Source organism: Schistocerca serialis, unplaced genomic scaffold (genome assembly GCF_023864345.2).
Source record: "Schistocerca serialis cubense isolate TAMUIC-IGC-003099 unplaced genomic scaffold, iqSchSeri2.2 HiC_scaffold_1353, whole genome shotgun sequence".
In the NCBI taxonomy this organism is placed as follows: Eukaryota; Metazoa; Arthropoda; class Insecta; order Orthoptera; family Acrididae; genus Schistocerca; species Schistocerca serialis.
Genome location: NW_026047573.1, coordinates 10,669,304 through 10,678,128, shown reverse-complemented (window position 1 = coordinate 10,678,128; position 8,825 = coordinate 10,669,304).

Below are 8,825 nucleotides of genomic sequence, written 5' to 3'. Positions count from 1 at the left end.
TGGCCATTAGAGAATATCCATATGCCAACCATCTTCCTCAATACCACCCACTCCGATCAGGGGTTTTGCCCATGGGCATTCGCCAGCCACAGCAACAGCTCTGTAGCACAGCGGTAATTGCTGAGACTTCCACTGCTCCAGGACGACAAGCAACCACTCCTTTGTACACACATGGAGGGAACAGCTCACATATAAATAGTGTGTTTACTGTGTTGTCAGGAGGGGCTCAGCCAGATGGGTACATAACAGCCCCACCATTTGGACAGCCTGAACATGCTTGTTATCTTACATGATGGAGGGGGTTATGGCAGGGAAGGAAGAGGGGGGAGGGGGAATCCATGCCATAGATGGTAGGGAGGGAGTTCTTCCCCAAATGGCACACATTAAAGATAGAAAATTTAGAAGTGGAGGCCAAATCCTAAGGGTGGGCCCAAAAGGATGAAAGGTAACAAGCGAGAGGTACAAAATCTCAAGCAGCACAGAGAATTTTTTTTTTTTTTTGGTTTTTTTTTTTTTTGTTTGTGGTTTTAGGGCGCAAAACTTCTATGGTCATTAGCGCCCAGCCCGTGACGTAGGAAACAGGAAAAAAACGAAATTTAAAATCAGCAGCAAGGGGAACAAAGTCATAAAATTTGAGAAACTAAAGGCAGAAGGAATGCTTAAAAATCCACTAGAGAGAGGGGTTGGTTGTCCCCCCCCAAAAAAAAAAAAATCAAATGACTGATGTCATTTCACTGTCACTAATTAACTGTAGAACGCGGTCAGCCGAGCGCGTGTCATCTGCTAAAATCAACGATAGATCAGGCGATAGCTGTAGATGGGAGCGTAACGGATTAAAATAGGGGCATTCAATTAAAAGGTGTCTGACCGTCCACAGCTGAGAGCAGTGGGGACAGAGTGGGGGAGGAACACCGCTTAAAAGATGTCGATGGCTAAAAAGACAATGCCCTATCCGGAGTCTAGCTAAAATTACCTCCTCCCGACGATGCGTTCGGGAGGAAGAGGTCCAAGCGCAAGGAAGGGCTTTCACTTCCCGCAATTTATTATGGGGAAGTGTTGATCAATGCGCATGCCATAAATGAGCAACTTGGTGACATAAACCGCTCCGTAGATCGGTAAACGGAAGAGACTGAATAGCTGGCCGAGGAAGAGAGACTGCAGCCTTGGCCGCTATATCGGCTGCCTCATTCCCACAGATACCAGCGTGTCCCAGGAGCCAGAGGAACGCCACCGAGACGCCCCCCAGGTGGAGCAAGCGCAGACAGTCCTGAATCCGGTGGACCAGAGGGTGCACAGGGTAAAGAGCTTGGAGACTGAGGAGAGAGCTGAGAGAATCTGAGCAGATTACGTACTGTATCCGCTGATGGCGGCGGATGTAGTGGACAGCCTGGAGAACAGCGTAAAGCTCCGCAGTATAAACCGAACACTGGTCGGGAAGCCGAAAGTGATTTGGGGTGTCGCCAACAATATAGGCACTCCCTACACCTAATGATGTTTTCGAGCCGTCGGTGTAAATAAATGTGGCTTCCGTCATTTGTGCACATAGAGCAGCAAATGCCCGATGGTAGACAAGTGTAGGGGTACCATCCTTGGGAAATTGACATAGGTCTCTGAGCAAGTTGATCCAGGGATGGAGCCAAGGCGGTGCTGTACCTCAAGTTGTCAAGAAGGTTTTAGGAAAGCGGAAGGAGAGAGAATGGAGCAGTTGACGGAAGCAGACTCCCAGGGGTAGTAGGGAGGAGGAGCGGCTTGCATACCCGACATCAAAGGAGGTGTCGAAAAAAAGGTCATGGGCTGGATTAGCAGGCATGGAAGACAGATGGCTAGCATAACGACTCAGAAGGACTGCCAGCCGATTGGACAGCAGAGGTTCAGCAGTCTCAGCATAAAGGCTTTCCACAGGGCTGGTGTAAAAAGCTCCAGACACTAAACGTAATCCACGGTGGTGGATAGAGTCGAGACGCCGAAGAATAGACGGCCGAGCAGAGGAGTAGACTATGCTTCCATAATCCAATTTCGAGCACACTAAGGCGCGATAGAGGCGGAGAAGGACCACTCGGTCCGCTCCCCAGCACAGAGAATGTGGTGGATAGCCAGGTGAAGGCAGTGGGGAAAAAGCCAGGATGTGGGGGGAGAGGCTAAGTGAAGGAAATGCAGCCCAGGAAGGAAGAATGAAGAATGGGCTGCAATACCTCGGAGCCTCACATGTGCCACGCATGAGCTCATGAAAGAACTATGGGCTCCTGGAAAGGGAAAGGTGGGGGGCCTCCCTCTCTGACCCCACTTCCACAGAGGCTAGTGAGCTATAACAAACAATACATTCCCAGTCATGGACTATTTTCTGCACCTGTGACTTACAAGGCTGTGGTTTGTTCATTGACATCCCTATTTGTGGGCAATGTTTATGCTGACACTTTCAAACTGTATTGCTTCTCCACCAATGATGTACTGCATTTAGTTCCAGATCAAATTTCATTCCAATAGTCAGATGCTCTGTGCCAAATTTTCTGATCTGTTTTCTCCAGAGCTGGATTGTGGAACAGAATTTCAAGCTCATATTACGTTAATACAATTTGCCCATCCCCATTTTTTATGGGTCCCCCTGGTACTGGTAACTATATGGAGTTAAGAAAAAGCAGAATTAGATCATCTTCAATCCCTCAATGGTATTTGTTCTCCTCCTTCATGTGAATGATAAGCACCACTAGCAATGGTAGAAAAACATGCTGGTAAATTACACCTCTGCAATTACTCTAAAAAAATCTATTAATGCACAGTCAATCATTGACACCTACCCTCGGCTGTACCCTGGGCAAGCTGTTGGCAAAATTATTGGGGGTCTTATTTTTCAAAAACAGAGATACATCTATCAGCTGCTACTTGACAAGTAACCTGAACACCTTCTAGTTACCTATAATCCATTTAGCCCTTATCTATACCAGTCTGTGCCTTTTGGCATAGCAACCTCACCAGCTAGTTTCCAATGCATTTTACAGCCACTTATTGCATCAGTTCCAAACTGTCTCAACTATTTAGACAGCATAGTAGTATCTGGTGCCTCTTCAGAGGAAAATTTGCAGGAATTTCATGCTTTATTTTCTGTTTTACAGTCTGGAAGATAAAAGTGCAATTTGGACAAGACACAGGTTTTTCCAACCATCCATTATTTATTTGGATTTTTAAATGTCATGAGCTGGAATTCATCCATGGCACCAGCATATGGATGCTATTGCCACACTGCCACACCCCACATCTCTTACGGAATTACAGGAATTTTTATTCAAAATTGTGCACTACCCAAAATCAGTACAAGATGCTGCTACTGTGGCACAATTATTCCATGCATTATTATGTAAAGATGTTCCTTTCCATTAGTGCCCAGCTTGTGACCACACATTAAAATTTAAGCTGCAGTTGCCTACTTGTTTGGTCACTTTCCTGCAGAACCAGCCACTTCTGTTTCTGACGGACACATCTCAGTTTTTAATTGGCACCATTCTCACTCAGAAGTATGCAAACAGATCCAAACACCCTTTGCATATGCCTCTATCTCTTTAAATTCAGCACAATAAGCATGACAGTTTTATTCTCAGACAGAGAAAGAGGCTTCAGAAATTGTGTATGCCCTAAATTATTTCATATTTTTCTATACGGTTCTTAGTTTCACCTGATTACAGACCACAAAATACTGGTATCTCTTTTTAACCCTTTGGTATTCTTGGCAGAAGAAGCCACACATAACTTTCAGCATTGGGCTCTTTTCCTATCAAAATTCAAATAGAGATACATTACCAACCTATCGTGCAACATGCTAATGTTACTCTGTTTTCATTTAGCCATGGAAGAACAAAATGTTGTTGATGCTTTCCCTATTACTAGCACTAAATTTGCAGCTGTGGTAGCTATCAATCCCGTGTTAAGCAAAGTTGTTTCTTTTGTGCAACATGGCGGTCAAACAAGCCTCTGGGCCATGCTTCCGATACTTTGAGAAATTATTTTGCATTACAAATTTATCTTTCTGTTTGGGATGGAGTGGTGATGTTAGCTACAGAGAACACTGCTCCCAGGTTGTAGAGCCCTCCATCCTTCGCTGTGACGTTGTGTGTTTATTGCATGGTTACCAGTAGGGTGTGTCATGTACAAAAGCATTAGCATGTAGAAATATTTCCTTGCCAGACATTGATGGGCAAATGGTGAAGATTGTAATGGCCCAACAACAGTGTGACACCCATCAGGAGGCTCTGCGCACTTCCTTGTCACCGTTGACAGATCCATAGCAGCCATGGGAACAAATTTGTGAACATTTTTCAGGTCCTTTTCTAACTTTCTGTGCTTCCATATGTGGTGCATTGTCCAGCTACTTCTCCACCGCAATAACTTCAGCTTTATCAAATATTTTTGCAACAGAAGGTCTTCCATATATTAGTTACAGACAATGTCCTCCAGTTCATATCTCAAACTTTACGGTGAGCAGAAAAGAAACTGACATAAGAACAGTGCTCACTTCATTGAACGGAAGAGGTGAGCTGTAACTACCAATTTTGTGTGTGCATTGTTTTGTAGTTTGCATGTGAAATTTGTGTTTGATTCAGCCATTAGAGACCACCTGGCCTGCTAATATGACACCAGTTGCATATGCAGCCTGGCGGCTGTGCCCCCTGTAGGAACTAGTGAATACACAGGCCAGAGCATCGGTCTCCACTGGCCACTTGTGCATTGCTAATTTTACTGTACTTTGTCTTCCTAGTGTGTGAACTGTTTGAGCACTAAATTAGTGTTTTCCACTAACAACAACTATGTCTCATCACTTGTCATAATGTTTTTGAGAAAAGAAATGTCCTCATTTTGCATTTCAATCAACTCGCAAAAGCGTCCAAGCATCATTGTTTTTTTTGGGAGAAAAGGTTTGCGGGACAATTTTTGCACAAACCTTTCTCTTCTTCAAAAGATTCTGGTGAACATATTACACACATGATTTAGGGATGTTGGTCAAATGTGATTTGTGATGAGAACAACGCTGGCATGATGTGACCACCCATCCACTGTTTAACACTCTCTACTTACAAGTGACTGGTCAGATGCACATCTATTGTTCAGTGTTGTTAGTTCAAGCTGCCAGCATAATACTCCACTGTTGGTACTGATTCACTGGCAATAAAATAGGTCTCTGTACTTTTTGGATTAATGGTGTATTTCACTATTTCAAGTGCAAGTGCAAATACGGATCATTTTTATGGATGCACAAGCTAAAAATTTTGTGACCAAATTGAAGATGAATATAAATAATTCCATTCAAGATTTTTTTTGCATTAAACTAACCACTGTATTATTCACTTATGTTAGATGATAGATTGAAGCAGATTCAATGACCAAAGAATATTACAGTTGTCTTGAGAATGGTGGTGTGGCTCCAAAAGGCAGTGTACTGAAGTGGAATAATACAGTAGTTTTGCTCAAGACAGTTCATTACTAATGAAAACATTCAACACAGTCATGCAAAGCCCTGGATGAGAAATTTGTCAAATATGTAAATAAATAAAAACCAAACTGTTCCTCTTACAAATATTACTATATGAAACACATTATTGTAAAAAGTATTTTATCAATAATCTGGTTTCTTCCTACATAATAGTCATAACATTTTAGATATATGGCAAACCCAATATCCCCGTTATGACATGTAATAAAAACACAAATCTTTTAACACAAGTTATGTGGAAGTGTTAACATGTAATGACAGCTGAATCTAATCTCATTTCATTTATTTGGAAACAATTTGTCACACACAGTACATTGTCAGAAGGTGTAAATATAGAAATATAAAAACAAAATTTGTCTTGCAGGATATTTTGTCTGTTGTATTCAAACCTAAAAAAAGGCATAGCCACCTGTCACCAATCTTTAACATGCCAGTTACTACCTACTAGAAACCCACACTCAGGACTCACCTCCAGCTGTTGCACTTTTTCGCCAATGCTGGCAGGGTCACACGGACAGTAGTGTTCAGTAGATTCCTGGTCCAGGAGGCACTGCAACATCTGCATCACCACCTTGACTCTGGCCAAATGTGTTGGTGTCCAGTTCTACCAGAGACTGCTTGTGTAAGAGGTCTTTGACACCCATAAAATCTTTCTGCAGTCATCTGACAGCAGGAGTAGCTGTAAAATAAGCATTACAGTTAAAATATCTTAGTACTGAAGTCACTCTCATAATATAAGGAAAGGATGTGAGAGAGGGTATAGTTTTCTACAATTAGCCACAGCTGATTTAAAAAAAAGTGTTGGCATAATTCAAACACTTAAAACATTTGTTGGGTCCTTTTTTAAATTGTTACATTGCAAGTGGCTTCTTTTTAAATAAGAAAAAATAAAGATGATGATTACTAGAAACAGAAAATAGAGCAGGTTTACTAATAAAGGTTTTGCTTCTTTGGTCAATGCCACATCCCCCACCCTTCATAGAGCAGAATGGCTTTTATTAATCACACCCCATTTCCTCCCATTTCACTCGCAAGTTCGATGTGTGAATAATAATTGATTATGTGCCTGTGTGATTGTCATCATTTCTAAATTAATTCTCCCATTCCACATATATAATATATACATAATATTATTGAAAAATATTTGTAAATACTTCCCAGATAACAGGATCACAGCTTTCATATAATGACTGTTGTAAGAGAAATTTAGCACATTGATTTTTCAATTACTAACCTATCATTAAGAAACTGGATAAGAAATGTGTAATGTCCAATCTCAATGAGGAACTTTAATCTCTCAGCACAGGACAAGAATGTGTAGACAAACTATTGCCCAAGTTTAACAGAATAGCCGATGACATGCTGAATAGATATGTACCCTCTACAAAAGTTCATAAGGAGAGGGAATTCCATCGTATATAATCACTGTAAAGAAACTTCTACAGAAACAGAGATTAATGCAAAATAAGTGTAAAACAAAGCATAGGGCTATAGGCAGAGAGCTGCCTGATGAAATGCATTTAAGAGCCCAATGCATGATGATTCCATTGACTATCATAACAGAATATTGTCAAATGATATCTCATAAAACCCAAAGGGATTCGGGTTGTATGAAAAGGTTGTTAGTAGCACCAAAGTTAGTGTCCAGTCCCTAGAGATTCAAACAGGAACTGAAAATGAGGGTAGCAAGCAAAAGCTGAAATGCTTAACACTTTTCAAATATGAATTTAAAAAGGAAAAACTCACGAGAATTGCCCCAGTGTAATCGTCGCGCATACAAAAAGATGAATGGAACAAGTATTAGGTATAAGTGGTATTGAACAACAGCTAAAATTGTTGAAACTAAACAAAGCTGCAGGGCTTGATGGAATCCCTGCCACATTCTGTACTGAATTTGTGGCTTAGTTAGTCCTCTTAAACCTGCAATCTATTATAGATCCTGTGAAGAGAAACCGATGCCCAGTTGTTGGAAATAGGCAGAGGTCACATCTGGCTATAAGAAGGGTAGTAGAAGTGAGCCAAAAAACTACCTTCCAATATCCTGGACATTGATTTTTTGTAAAATCTTGGCAAAAATTTTGTGTTCAAAGATTATGAGGCATCTTGAATAGAATGACCTACTCAATACTAACCAGCATTGGCTCCAAAAACAGTGATTGTGTGACACCCAACTGGCACTTTTCTCAGATGAAATAGTGAACGTTTTGGTTCAAGACAGTGAGATAGCTGTATTTTTTTATTTCTGAAAAGCATTTGAATCAGTACCACACCTATGCTTCTTGCTGAAAGTTCAATCACATGGTGTATAAAGTGAAATTTGTGACTGGATTGAGGATGTTTTGTTTGAGAGAATACAGCATGTGTTTTCAGATGAAGTCATTGTCAAATGTAAAAGTAACTTCAGGTACCCCCCAAGGAAATTTTCTGGGACCCTTGCTGTTCATGTTTTATACTAATGACCTTGGAGACAATACTAATAGTTACCTCAGAATTTTTGTAGATGATGCAGTTATCTGTAATGAAATATTGTTTGAAAGAAGCAACATAAATATTCATTCAACACTTGATAAGTTTTCAAAGTGGGGCAAATATTGGAAACTTTGTTTGGATATGCAGAAATGTAAAATTGTGCACTTCACATATGAAAAAAAATGTCACATCCTCGGACTATGACATGAATGAGTAAGAGCTGGAATCAACCAATGCATACCAATACCTGGATGAAACACAGTTTGGTACATGAAATGGGATGATCATATATGCTCAGTCAAGAGTAAACCAGGTGGTAGACTTCATCTGATTGGTAGAACACTATGGAAGTGCAATCAAGCTACAAAGAAAATTGCTTACAAATCACTTTTGTGACCACAAACCATTTTCTTCACATTGCAACTACATTTCCAAATGTAGACCAAATCATATATCCAAAGCAACACTAATGACTGTCAGTGCAAGGAAATATAATCAATGCTATAATTATCCCAATTTTAAAACGTAACAGAAAAATGCTATGTATCTGTACAATAATTTCTCTACAATTTTTGTATTTATACAGAAAAGGTATAACTACATTTAAATGTTTATTAGTGCCTGTAAAACCCAAGACATATTTGCATAACTGCATTTATAGTTCTAAATGACCTCTATTAAACTACAATTCAAAGATTGATCAATTGAATTTGACTAACTTCATTAATGTCATATAAATGGCAGTTCTTATTATGTCTTCACTTATCTCCTTTATTATAAAAACTAAATACAACTAACAAAACAAAACATAATTCCAAGAACTAAAGTTATTAAAACAAAACAGTTAAAATGACTAGTAAATGTGGCATTACCAGCA